We start from the raw sequence: 14,737 nt of genomic DNA, 5'->3' as shown, positions 1-14,737 counted from the left end.
ATGCACACGTCCGTTGGGAACCCCAAGTGGAAGGTATGATGCGTATAGAAGCAAGTTTCCCTCAGTATGAAACCAAGGTTTAATCGAACCAGTAGGAGCCAAGAAGCACGTTGAAGGTTGATGGTCGCGAAATGTGATGCGGCGCAACACCAGGGATTCCGGCGCCAACGCGGAACCTGCACAACACAACCCAAGTACTTTGTCCCAACGAAACAGTGAGGTTGTCAATCTCACCGGCTTGCTGTAACAAAGGATTAAACGTATCGAGTGGAAGATGTTTGCAAAGAAAACAGTAAACACAATTGCAGTAGATTGTATGCTATGTAAAGAATAGGACCGGGGTCCACAGTTCACTAGAGGTGTCTCTCCCATAAGATAAAAGCATGTTGGGTGAACAAATTACAGTCGGGCAATTGACAAATAGAGAAAGGCATAACAATGCATATACATGATATGATAAATATAGTGAGATTTAATTGGGCATTACGACAAAGTACATAGACCGCCATCCAACTGCATCTATGCCTAAAAAGTCCACCTTCGAGTTATCATCCGAACCCCTCCAAGTATTAAGTTGCAAAGCAACAGACAATTGCATTAAGTATGGTGCGTAATGTAATCAACAACTACATCCTTAGACATAGCATCAATGTTTTATCCCTAGTGGCAACAGCACATCCACAACCTTAGAACTTTCTGTCACTGTCCCAGATTCAATGGAGGCATGAACCCACTATCGAGCATAAATACTCCCTCTTGGAGTTAAGAGTAAAAACTTGGCCAGAGCCTCTACTAATAACGGAGAGCATGCAAGATCATAAACAACACATGAACAATAGATTGATAATCACCATAATCATAGTACTCTCTATCCATCGGATCCCGACAAACACAACATATAGAATTACATATAGATGATCTTGATCATGTTAGGCAGCTCACAAGATCCAACAATGAAGCACAACAAGGAGAAGACGACCATCTAGCTACTGCTATGGACCCATGGTCCAGGGGTGGACTACTCACTCATCACTCCGGAGGCGACCATGGCGGTGTAGAGTCCTCCGGGAGATGAATCCCCTCTCCGGCAGGGTGCCGGAGGCGATCTCCTGAATCCCCCGAGATGGGATTCGCGGCGGCGGCGTCTCTGGAAGGTTTTCCGTATCGTGGCTCTCGGTACTGGGGGTTTCGCGACGGAAGCTTTAAGTAGGCGGAGGGTCAACGCGGGGGGCCACACGAGGGGCCCAGGGGTAGGTTGGCGCGGCCAGGGCTTGGGCCGCGCCGGCCACCCTCCTGGCCTCCTCGTGGCCCCACTTCGTTAGGTCTTCGGTCTTCTGGAAGCTTCGTGCAAAAATAGGACCCTGGGCGAAAGTTTCGTCCAATTCCGAGAATATTTCTTTACTAGGATTTCTGAAACCAAAAACAGCGAAAACAAAGAATCGCTCTTCGGCATCTTGTTAATAGGTTAGTTCCAGAAAATGCATAAATATGACATATAATGTGCATAAAACATGTAGGTATCATCAATAAAGTAGCATGGAACATAAGAAATTATCGATACGTTGGAGACGTATCAGGGTGCCATCGCCAATGCACAAGAACCAAGGTCACACAAGAGGCTGAAGCATATCAAGCTGCGTTACCACTCGATTCGCGAGTACATCGAAGATGGAGAAGTAAAGATTTGCAAAGTACACACTGATCTGAATGTAGCAGATCCGTTGACTAAAGCTCTCCCTAGGGCAAAGCATGACCAACACCAGAATGCCATGGGTGTTAGGTACCTTACAATGTAATCTAGATTATTGACTCTAGTGCAAGTGGGAGACTGTTGGAGATATGCCCAAGAGGCAATAATAAAAGTGGTTATTATATATCTTTATGTTTATGATAAAAGTTTATATACCATGCTATAATTGTATTAACTGAAACATTGATACATGTGTGATATGTAAACAAACAAAGAGTCCCTAGTAAGCCTCTTAACTAGCTTGTTGATTAATAGATGATTAGTTTCATAATCATGAACATTGGATGTTATTAATAACAAGGTTATATCATTGTATGAATGATATAATGGACACACCCAATTAAGCGTAGCATAAGATCACGTCATTAAGTTATTTGCTATAAGCTTTCAATACATAGTTACCTAGTCCTTATGACCATGAGATCATGTAAATCACTTATACCGGAAAGGTACTTTGATTACATCAAACGCCACTGCGTAAATGGGTGGTTATAAAGGTGGGATTAAGTATCCGGAAAGTATGAGTTGAGGCATATGGATCAATAGTGGGATTTGTCCATCCCGATGACGGATAGATATACTCTGGGCCCTCTCGGTGGAATGTCGTGTAAATGTCTTGCAAGCATATGAATAAGTTCATAAGAGACCACATACCACGGTACGAGTAAAGAGTACTTGTCAAGAGACGAGGTTGAACAAGGTATAGTGTGATACCGATGATCAAACCTCGGACAAGTAAAATATCGCGTGACAAAGGGAATTGGTATCGTATGTGAATGGTTCATTCGATCACTAAAGTCATCGTTGAATATGTGGGAGCCATTATGGATCTCCAGATCCCGCTATTGGTTATTGGTCGGAGTGAGTACTCAACCATGTCCGCATAGTTCGCGAACCGTAGGGTGACACACTTAAAGTTGGATGTTGTAATGGTAGAACTTGAATATGGAATGGAGTTCGAATATTTGTTCGGAGTCCCGGATGTGATCCCGGACATCACGAGGAGTTCCGGAATGGTCCGGAGAATAAGATTCATATATAGGATGTCATTTTATGTGAATTAAAATGATGCGGAAGGTTCTATGGAAGGTTCTAGAAGGTTCTAGAAAAGTCCGGAAGAAACCACCAAGGAAGGTGGAGTCCACATGGGACTCCACCTCCATGGCCGGCCAACCCTAGTGGGGGAGGAGTCCCAAGTGGACTCCCCCTTAGGGGGCCGGCCACCCCCCCTTATGGAAGGTGGAATTCCCACCTCTAGTGGGAATCCTAGCTTGGGAAGGTTTCCCACCATATGGAAGGTTTTGGGTTCGGGTCTTATTCGAAGACTTGTAGTCCAACACTTGGGGCTTCCACCTATATATAGAGGGCCAAGGGGAGGGGGCCGGCCACACCAAAAGCCTCAAGCTTGGCCGCCCCCTATAGTGGCCGGCCACCCCCTCTCCCCAAACCCTAGCGCCCCGCTCCTCCACCATATCCCGCACGCTTAGCGAAGCTCCGCCGGATTTCTCCACCGCCACCGACACCACGCCGTCGTGCTGTCGGATTCAAGAGGAGCTACTACTTCCGCTGCCCGCTGGAACGGGGAGGTGGACGTCGTCTTCATCAACAACCGAACGTGTGACCGAGTACGGAGGTGCTGCCCGTTCGTGGCGCCGGAACCGATCGTGATCAAGATCTTCTACGCGCTTTTGCAAGCGGCAAGTGAACGTCTACCGCAGCAACAAGAGCCTCCTCTTGTAGGCTTTGGAATCTCTTCAAGGGTGAGTCTCGATAATCCCCTCGTTGCTACCGTCTTCTAGATTGCATCTTGGCTTGGATTGCGTGTTCGCCGTAGGAAAATTTTTGTTTTCTATGCTACGTTATCCTACAATAACCTCCCAACAAGATATCCCGAACATTTCGAGATATCGACAAAACCCTAAACTCGCCTACGACTCGCAAAGCTGGCAAACAACAAACAATAGGTAGGGCGAGGAGGTGTATCTCGAACATATAGGTAACAGGTGGATAGGACACGTGACACAACAGAATCGCAACATAAGGATAGCAATAGATCAAAAGAGCATGTAAAAGTAAAATAGGTGAAGGGGTGGGCTCGCCTGTGAAAAGCTGCAGAAGAACTTGTCGGAGAACAAGTCGTATCTCACATCACCACTTCGCGATCCTATCCGTGAAGAAGCAAATGCTGGAACACACAATGCATGCAAGTCTTACTACTACGGATAAAGAAGATCCAGCATGATCAAGATGATATGCATGACATGGCAATTACGATGCGATGCAACTTATCCAATTTAAGCGGGATCGGAATCCCGAACAAACAAATTATGTTGGAGTTGCATTTTCTACCGGCAAAGTTAATGGTTGATTAGCATGACATAACATGGCAGGGGTGCGCTACTTCAAAGTTAAACGGAGCGGGGAAATCCTAGTTGGATATCCGAAATACTCCGCATATAGGTGAGGTGAACATGCACAAACTATCATGGCTCGACATGATGCGAAATGCAAACAGATGAATGGATGGCATATTAATGATCCTTGCATTTTTCTGATCAACTTTCATATATAACACTTTTTATTTCGAGTTACCAATTAAAAGTTATTAACAGATTGATTTTATTATAATTTAAAATAGAAAACAGATTTATTTTATTGGGGTAAGGACCCGAAAATAAAAACAGATCAGGGGAAGGACCCCGGGTTCATTTCACAAATATGCAGGGGTTTATCATAAGATGGTTAGAAGCAGGGGCTGCGGGTGGAGGTAAAGGAAATGGCAGGGGCCTAGATGCAAAAGCATCCAGATCCAGATCTGGGGAAACGGTTTCTCACCGGGGATGGGGCTAGCCCGAGAGGCAGACAGGTGGGGCCTACGTGCCACGAGGCGGCCACGCTGGCGAAGCGTCCACGCATGCAGGCAAGGCGTTCGACGGGGAGACTGCCGCGCGTGGCGCAGGCAGTGACCGTCGGTGTCGAAGCGCGCCGTCGTTGCAGAGGGCTCCCGGATGCGCGCGTGGATGCGTCGAGGTCGCCTCGTCGGCGCGGACCTGATGGGGGCGGCGTAGTCGGAAGGGGGTCGCCGGAGAAGCGCCGCCGTTGAGGTCTGCGGCGGAGAAGGACGGCATCAAGGTGAGGAGGAGAACCCGAAAGCAAAGGAGGAGGAGAGGATGTCCAGAAGGCGCGCGAGGTTACCAGGAAGACGAAGGAGAGGTCGGTGTGGCCGGAGGCGGGCGAACGGCGCCGGAATCGGAGAAGAACGGCGGCGGCCGTGGCGGATGTCGAGGAAGTAATCGCCTCACAGGAGGCCTTACGGGCCGATTCCTCGCGCCAGGAGGAAGAGGGAAGCGAGGCGCGTCGATTGGTGGTTGCGGCGAGGCTCGGGGTGGCCGGAATCGAGCGGGCGACGGTGAGGAAGTCACGGTGGCGATGGGGATTTTTCCTCCTCTCCAGTTGCTTGCAGGTGAAGAAAGAAGGGGCGAGAGAGACGTGAGGGAGGAGGATGGGTGGCTGCAGAGATAAGGAGGAGCAGATCGATGCCGTGGTCCAGATGAAAAGTAGAGGAGGGGAGGTAGAGCACGCACGCGGCGTGAGCGAGCAGGTGGGGATCGTCTCCTGTCGTTGTCCATCGAGGAAGAAAAAGCCACGGGGAAAAGACAATAGAAGGCCGAAACGGTACGCGTTGGTGGGCTGCCAATGAAAGAGAAGTGGGTTGGATCGGATGGGGGAAGAGAGGAAGGAAGGCGGCCCGTCGGGGAAAAAGAGAAAAAGGGCCCAGGGAAGAGAGGTGAGGCCCAGGGAAGATTAGGAGTAGGGTTTTTCTTTTAAAATTTGTTTTCCCTTAAGTTTTTGAAAACTGTTTTAAAACTATTTTTGAAATTCAAACAGAACCAGTTTGATTTTAAATTTGAAAGTATTAAAAATATTTTTGTTTATCATATAGTTTTGGGAGTTTAGGATTTGTGAAAAGAGACATAGAAGGGGGCTTATTATGAACACCATATGAGAGGTTAAAATAAAATAAGAAGGCTTTATAAAATAATTTTATTTTTTTGTAAAACATGGATGATATGATGCATGATGTCATGATGATGCACAAAGAAAAACAACAACAAAAAATCTAATAGGAATTCTACCCGGGGCCGTTACAATCGACACCACTAACAAGGAACCTCGCCCCGAGGTTCCACGTCAAGCCAAGGGGGAGTTGGTTAAACTATCGACTCTTCTTGTACCATGTTTACAATTACCCGACCTTGAGGTGGAACCTTCTTCTGGCGAAGTGTTGATCTTCTCGACACCACTAACAAGAATTCTTGCTCCACGTAGATCGGCGACACCACTAACAAGAAGTCGTTGTTCCGTCGATGATGATGAAGTGCTGTCTTGCGCATGAGCAGGCGCCGTACAACAAAGATGGAAAGAGTCACAATCACATTGATCCACCCATTCAAGTATCAAGAGCAAATAATAAGAGTAGTCGGTATGGTCGCGACTCCATCCCGCACTCAAAGTATTACTCTGTACATGAATAAGAGAATCGTGCAACCAACTCCAGGAAATCAGATTGGCGTCCTTGACAAGCATTGTCAACGAAGATTTGATGGGATCAAAGCACAAGATTTGAAGAAGGATCACATAAACAAAGATGATGTCAAACGGAGAAGACAAAGATTAGCCGGCGGTGATGTTCTTCTGGCGGAAAGTCTTCAGAGATCGGTACTATTAGGTTAAGGCAAAGATCGTCCAACAAGCGTCGGAACCTAAGACTCAGAGAACTCAGATAAGAGAGAAGACACAAAACTCGCAAAGGTAAGAGGAGAAAGAATATAGATAAGGAGTAAAATAGAGCTAATCAGATGTATCCAACGAATTTTAGAAAATAGGTTTTGACACTAGACACAACACGTTCGTTGGAAGGTTATCCTACAGGCTGGACTAGTGGGGTACCGTCAACCTGAGCTCTGATACCAACTTGTGACGCCCCGGAACCGGTACCCTGAGGATCCCAGCGAACCCGCCGAAATCCGCAAGATATCGATTCTGCGATATCCTCCGACACGACGTGCGCGACAAATCACACACGTGATGCCAGAGGAATTAACACGAGCGGTAACATTACAACAGGATTACAATAGAGCCCACAAGATACATATATTACAACAACGACTCCAACGAGTCAAGATACAAATATACAATACAAAGATCCGAATCATACAGAAGATCAAATATGTCCGAGTACGGGCAAGATACAAATTGGACTAAGAGTCCTGAAGATAACCAGTGGCGTCCATAACCCTGCCCAGGCCAAGCCGGAAGGGTAACCTTGCTAACGTCGTCATCTCATACCTGTCAAAGTCGGGCCATCGGTTGCCGACAAAAGGGGGAGGAGACAAAAAGAAAAGAAGGCGAGGGTAAGTACCATTGGCACGTACTTGCAAGACAAGACCAGCTATGCTCGCTGGTGGGCGGTATAAACTTCACCCGGCTATATGTGGAGTTTAGCGGCAGCAAAGCTACTATCCAATAGAGACACGCTACAACATCCGTCTACTCAGAGAAGATAAGAGAGCGCACAAGGTAACAGTTCTATACTCTGCAAACATAACACAACCGATGCGATCCCCCTTCGCCAAGAGGTATTGCAAAGGCACACACACTTTTGAAAAGGGTTTTATTAGCAAATTATTAACAACAGGAAATAAGGTGTAAGTTGTTCTATGATCAAGCTATACAATTCCAAGTCGTCCATAACCGCGGACACGGCTTATCGATAAGATGTACACCCTGCAGGGGTTGCCCAAATAACACCATACGCATGCTCGGCCCGCTTCTTACAGGCGATGTCTCACAACAAGACCGTTCCCAGTTCAACAAGAAAGTCTAGGGGGGCCACCCAACTAAGCTACCCGTGACGAAGTCCGGCCGTACTCCGAAGCGGACTCAGAGGTTTGCGCCGGCGGCTAGGCGTGCAAACCACACGCTTCGCTAAACGTCCCGCAAGGTACAGTACATAATATAAACACCCGAAGGCAACAGGAAGTAAGCACCCGAAGGCAACAGGAAGTAAACACCCGAAGGCAACAGGAAGTAAACACCCGAAGGCAACAGGAAGTAAACACCCGAAGGCAACAGTAAGTAAAGCATGGCATACATGGCATAGGCAAATAAAACCAAGGTTGTGGCCCCCTTTTCAACTGACTTGAGAAAAGGTAATGGGTGAGGGGGGGGTCCCAATAAACGTCCCCACGTACGGGTAGAGCGCTCAATCTCGGAACAGATAACAAGAACTCGGGTCCTAGGGGACATTAGCGAGTCAAAGTTCCGATGCTTTCGCAAAGGGGCTCATAGATGCCTCTGCTTACAATTTTAGTTGTTAACAATAAAGTAAAGTGTGATTATCTCCAACAAAAGATATAGCATGTGATAACCTCCCAACAAGATATCCCGAACATTTCGAGATATCGACAAAACCCTAAACTCGCCTACGACTCGCAAAGCTGGCAAACAACAAACAATAGGTAGGGCGAGGAGGTGTATCTCGGACATATAGGTAACATGTGGATAGGACACGTGACACAACAGAATCGCAACATAAGGATAGCAATAGATCAAAAGAGCATGTAAAAGTAAAATAGGTGAAGGGGTGGGCTCGCCTGTGAAAAGCTGCAGAAGAACTTGTCGGAGAACAAGTCGTATCTCACATCACCACTTCGCGATCCTATCCGTGAAGAAGCAAATGCTGGAACACACAATGCATGCAAGTCTTACTACTACGGATAAAGAAGATCCAGCATGATCAAGATGATATGCATGACATGGCAATTACGATGCGATGCAACTTATCCAATTTAAGCGGGATCGGAATCCCGAACAAACAAATTATGTTGGAGTTGCATTTTCTATCGGCAAAGTTAATGGTTGATTAGCATGACATAACATGGCAGGGGTGCGCTACTTCAAAGTTAAACGGAGCGGGGAAATCCTAGTTGGATATCCGAAATACTCCGCATATAGGTGAGGTGAACATGCACAAACTATCACGGCTCGACATGATGCGAAATGCAAACAGATGAATGGATGGCATATTAATGATCCTTGCATTTTTCTGATCAACTTTCATATATAACACTTTTTATTTCGAGTTACCAATTAAAAGTTATTAACAGATTGATTTTATTATAATTTAAAATAGAAAACAGATTTATTTTATTGGGGTAAGGACCCGAAAATAAAAACAGATCAGTGGAAGGACCCCGGGTTCATTTCACAAATATGCAGGGGTTTATCATAAGATGGTTAGAAGCAGGGGCTGCGGGTGGAGGTAAAGGAAATGGCAGGGGCCTAGATGCAAAAGCATCCAGATCCAGATCTGGGGAAACGGTTTCTCACCGGGGACGGGGCTAGCCCGAGAGGCAGACAGGTGGGGCCTACGTGCCACGCGGCGGCCACGCTGGCGAAGCGTCCACGCATGCAGGCAAGGCGTTCGACGGGGAGACTGCCGCGCGTGGCGCAGGCAGTGACCGTCGGTGTCGAAGCGCGCCGTCGTTGTAGAGGGCTCCCGGATGCGCGCGTGGGTGCGTCGAGGTCGCCTCGTCGGCGCGGACCTGATGGGGGCGGCGTAGTCGGAAGGGGGTCGCCGGAGAAGCGCCGCCGTCGAGGTCTGCGGCGGAGAAGGACGGCATCAAGGTGAGGAGGAGAACCCGAAAGCAAAGGAGGAGGAGAGAATGTCCAGAAGGCGCGCGAGGTTACCAGGAAGACGAAGGAGAGGTCGGTGTGGCCGGAGGCGGGCGAACGGCGCCGGAATCGGAGAAGAACGACGGCGGCCGTGGCGGATGTCGAGGAAGGAATCGCCTCACAGGAGGCCTTACGGGCCGATTCCTCGCGCCAGGAGGAAGAGGGAAGCGAGGCGCGTCGATTGGTGGTTGCGGCGAGGCTCGGGGTGGCCGGAATCGAGCGGGCGACGGTGAGGAAGTCACGGTGGCGATGGGGATTTTTCCTCCTCTCCAGTTGCTTGCAGGTGAAGAAAGAAGGGGCGAGAGAGACGTGAGGGAGGAGGATGGGTGGCTGCAGAGATAAGGAGGAGCAGATGGATGCCGTGGTCCATATGAAAAAGTAGAGGAGGGGAGGTAGAGCACGCACGCGGCGTGAGCGAGCAGGTGGGGATCGTCTCCTGTCGTTGTCCATCGAGGAAGAAAAAGCCACGGGGAAAAGAGAATGGAAGGCCGAAACGGTACGCGTTGGTGGGCTGCCAATGAAAGAGAAGTGGGTTGGATCGGATGGGGGAAGAGAGGAAGGAAGGCGGCCCGTCGGGGAAAAAGAGAAAAAGGGCCCAGGGAAGAGAGGTGAGGCCCAGGGAAGATTAGGAGTAGGGTTTTTCTTTTAAAATTTGTTTTCCCTTAAGTTTTTGAAAACTGTTTTAAAACTATTTTTGAAATTCAAACAGAACCAGTTTGATTTTAAATTTGATTATATTAAAAATAGTTTTGTTTATCATATAGTTTTGGGAGTTTAGGATTTGTGAAAAGAGACATAGAAGGGGGCTTATTATGAACACCATATGAGAGGTTAAAATAAAATAAGAAGGCTTTATAAAATAATTTTATTTTTTTGTAAAACATGGATGATATGATGCATGATGTCATGATGATGCACAAAGAAAAACAACAACAAAAAATCTAATAGGGGTTCTACCCGGGGCTGTTACAAATGATTAACCAGATGTGTCCACATGAAGGGTCTTTCACTATGCATGGCAATGGCAAATTGTTGAACACCTACACGGTCTATGAGGTGAATGTCTACTAGATTTGAAGGTGCCCCGGCCGCCCCCCGAGCTATGGCGCAACCTCCCAAGATCCGGCGACCTTCGTCTGGCAAAGTTTTGTGCTGCAGGACCCTGCCCTCCCCTCCATCTGAGCTAGGATGGCACCCGTTCCTCCTCTGTCCCTATTTTCTCCTGTAAACTTTTTTTTGGGCGCACTCGATCTGTGAACTTGTGATGTTCTACACAACTATTGTTGGTATGTAATGTTCTCAAAATACTATTTGTTTGTTGATGCGACTACAAAAATATTGTGGTGGTTGCATACATAAAACAGTATAATGATCGAGCCTTGTAGAACTGAAATTCTTAAATTCATCACTTTTACCATCCAAACAACATTTGACATTCAAATTCAATATCTAGTCTAGGTTCCGAATATTTAACACATCCAAACAAAAGTATTGGCATTCACCATCAATATCAATATCCTTGGCATCTTAATTGCTGAGAAGAATATATTGCAGATCTAGGGTTGAAACTTGCTCCAGGGGATATACAACAGGCTAAGGAATACTGGGAATTCTAGATATTTCAATTTCGAGCTTCACAGAACTTGTTTTTCGGATAAACTAGATCTGGCAGTACATGGATTTGTTTTTCTGAAAAACAAATGGAACGGGCCAAAACTTGTGAGACCAACACGGGACAAGCCGGGCTGGGATTGACGCCCATGCGCGCACGAGGTCGTGGCTTGGCACGGACCACGCCAGGCAGACCAGCCAGGGCTCGCGCACGAGGGAGGGGCGCATGCGCGTTAAATCGGCGGCACGAGCAGCGGCAGCACGAGCACCAGCGGTGGCGCCAGCCCGGACATGTATTTCGTCGAGCAAGTTCTGCTCGCGCGGGAGAGAAGATGAAGGGAGAGCTCACCGACGACGACAGCAGGGGTCGAGGACGACGTTGATGACGACAGCAGGGGTCGAGGACGCGGCGGCTCCTTGATACGTCTCCGATGTATCGATAATTTCTTATGTTCCATGCTACATTATTGATGATATCTACATGTTTTATACACATTATATGTCGTGTTTACGCATTTTCCGGCACTAACCTATTAACAAGATGCCGAAGAGCCAGTTGCTGTTTTCTGCTGTTTTTGGTTTCAGAAATCCTAGTAAGGAAATATTCTCGGAATTGGACGAAATCAACGCCCAGGGTCCTATTTTTGCACGAAGCTTCCAGAAGACCGAAGGGGAAAGGAAGTGGGGCCACGAGGCGCCGCCACACTAGGGCGGCGCGGCCTGGCCTTGGCCCGCGCGGCCCTGGATGTGCTGTTGCCACTAGGGATAAAACATTGATGCTATGTCTAAGGATGTAGTTGTTGATTACATTACGCACCATACTTAATGCAATTGTCTGTTGCTTGCAACTTAATACTGGAAGGGGTTCGGATGATAACCTGAAGGTGCACTTTTTAGGCATAGATGCATGCTGGATGGCGGTCTATGTACTTTGTCGTAATGCCCAATTAAATCTCACTATATTTATCATATCATGTATATGCATTGTTATGCCCTTCTTTATTTGTCAATTGCCCGACTGTAATTTGTTCACCCAACATGCTTTAATCTTATGGGAGAGACACCTCTAGTGAACTGTGGACCCCGGTCCTATTCTTTACATCGCATACAATCTACTGCAATACTTGTTTTACTGTTTTCTTCGCAAACAATCATCTTCCACACAATACGGTTAATCCTTTGTTACAGCAAGCCGGTGAGATTGACAACCTCACTGTTTCGTTGGGGCAAAGTACTTTGGTTGTGTTGTGCAGGTTCCACGTTGGCGCCGGAATCCCTGGTGTTGCGCCGCATCACATTTCGCCACCATCAACCTTCAACGTGCTTCTTGACTCCTACTGGTCCGATTAAACCTTGGTTTCTTACCGAGGGAAACTTGCCACTGTGCGCATCATACCTTCCTCTTGGGGTTCCCAACGGACGTGTACATCTACGCGCATCAAGCAAATTTCTGGCGCCGTTGCCGGGGAGATCAAGACACGCTGCAAGGGGAGTCTCCACTTCCCAATCTCTTTACTTTGTTTTTGTCTTGCTTTATTTTATTTACTACTTTGTTTGCTGCACCTAAACAAAACACAAAAAAATTAGTTGCTAGTTTTACTTTATTTACTGTCTTGTTCTCTATATCAAAAACACAAAAAAATTAGTTACTTGCATTTACTTTATCTAGTTTGTTTTATTTACCGTTGCTAAAATGAATACCCCTGAAAATACTAAGTTGTGTGACTTCACAAACACAAATAATAATGATTTCCTATGCACACCTATTGCTCCACCTGCTACTACAGCAGAATTCTTTGAAATTAAACCTGCTCTACTGAACCTGGTTATGAGAGATCAATTTTCTGGTGCTAGTTCTGATGATGATGCTGCCCATCTTAATAATTTTGTTGAACTTTGTGAAATGCAAAAATATAAGGATGTAGATGGTGATATTATTAAATTGAAATTGTTTCCTTTCTCATTAAGAGGAAGAGCTAAAGATTGGTTGCTATCCTTGCCTAAGAATAGTATTGATTCATGGACTAAATGTAAGGATGCTTTTATTGGTAGATATTATCCTCCCGCTAAAATTATATCTTTGAGAAGTAGCATAATGAATTTTAAGCAATTAGATACTGAACATGTTGCTCAAGCATGGGAGAGAATGAAAACTTTGGTAAAGAATTGCCCAACCCATGGACTGACTACTTGGATGATCATCCAAACCTTCTATGCAGGACTAAATTTTTCTTCGCGGAATTTATTGGATTCAGCTGCTGGAGGTACCTTTATGTCGATCACTTTGGGGGCGGCTACAAAGCTTCTTGATGATATGATGATAAATTACTCTGAATGGCACACGGAAAGAGCTCCACAAGGTAAGAAGGTAAATTCTGTTGAAGAAACCTCTTCCTTCAGTGATAAGATTGATGTGATTTTGTCTATGCTTGTGAATGGTAGATCTAATGTTGATCCAAATAATGTTCCTTTAGCTTCATTGGTTGCTCAAGAAGAAAATGTTGATGTGAATTTCATTAGAAATAATAATTTCAACAACAATGCTTATAGGAACAATTCTGGTAATAACTATAGGCCATATCCTTCTGCTAATGGTAATGGTTATGGTAATTCTTATGGGAATTCTTACAACAATAATAGGAGTGTACCCTCTGGTCTTGAAGCCATGCTTAAAGAATTTATTAGTACACAAACTGCTTTTAACAAATCTGTTGAGGAAAAGCTTGATAAAATTGATATTATTGCTTCTAGAGTTGATAGACTTGCCTCTGATGTTGATCTATTAAAATTGAAAGTTATGCCTAATAATGATATTGATAATAAGATTACTACTACAGCAAATGCCATCCAAGTTAGAATTAATGAGAATATAAGATTAATGGCTGAATTGCGTGCTAGGTGGGATAGGGAAGAAAATGAAAAACTAGCTAAAGAGAATAATATAGCTAAAGTTTGGACTATTACCACCATTAGTAATGATAATGATTCACATGTTGCTGCACCTCCTACTATCAATGGTAAAATAATTGGTGTTGGCAATGTTTCTACTCCTAGTGCAAAGCGTACAAAACTGCCTGAAATTGCTAAAGCTACTGAAAGCGCTTGTGATAAAACTGCTGAAATTTTTTCCAACCTTGGGGACAATGATCCCATTGCTGTAGCTCATAATGATTTAGATTTTGATGATTGCCACATCTCTGAAGTTATAAAGTTCTTACAAAAACTTGCTAAAAGTCCTAATGCTAGTGCTATAAATTTGGCATTTACAAAACATATTACAAATGCTCTCATAAAAGCTAGAGAAGAGAAACTAAAACTTGAAACTTCTATTCCTAGAAAGCTAGAAGATGGTTGGGAGCCCATCATTAAAATGAAATTCAATGACTTTGAATGTAATGCTTTATGTGATCTTGGTGCAAGTATTTCTGTTATGCCTAAAAAGATTTATGATATGCTGGACTTGCCACCATTGAAGAATTGTTATTTGGATGTTAATCTTGCCGATAATGTTAAAAAGAAACCTTTGGGGAGGATTGATAATGTGCGCATTACGGTTAACAATAACCTTGTCCCCGTTGATTTTGTTGTCTTGGACATCGAATGCAATGCATCTTGTCCTATTGTGTTGGGAAGACCTTT

At 45.6% G+C, this 14,737-nt stretch overlaps 2 long non-coding RNA genes across 2 annotated transcripts in view; both read right to left on the bottom strand.

The window, feature by feature from the left end:
- LOC139831274 (uncharacterized) overlaps positions 1 to 14,737 on the bottom strand; it is a 254,774-nt gene that overhangs the window by 23,733 nt on the left and 216,304 nt on the right. The window lies entirely within an intron of this gene.
- LOC127303463 (uncharacterized) lies at positions 6,864 to 9,790 on the bottom strand. Its single transcript, XR_011744873.1, has 3 exons — positions 9,503 to 9,790; positions 9,143 to 9,413; positions 6,864 to 8,492 (listed from the first exon to the last, which is right to left on the bottom strand). It is a non-coding gene; the product is annotated as an uncharacterized lncRNA (long non-coding RNA).

Source organism: Lolium perenne, chromosome 5, assembly GCF_019359855.2.
Source record: "Lolium perenne isolate Kyuss_39 chromosome 5, Kyuss_2.0, whole genome shotgun sequence".
Lineage (NCBI taxonomy): Eukaryota > Viridiplantae > Streptophyta > Magnoliopsida > Poales > Poaceae > Lolium > Lolium perenne.
This window is presented reverse-complemented; position numbering and strand designations above follow the sequence as displayed.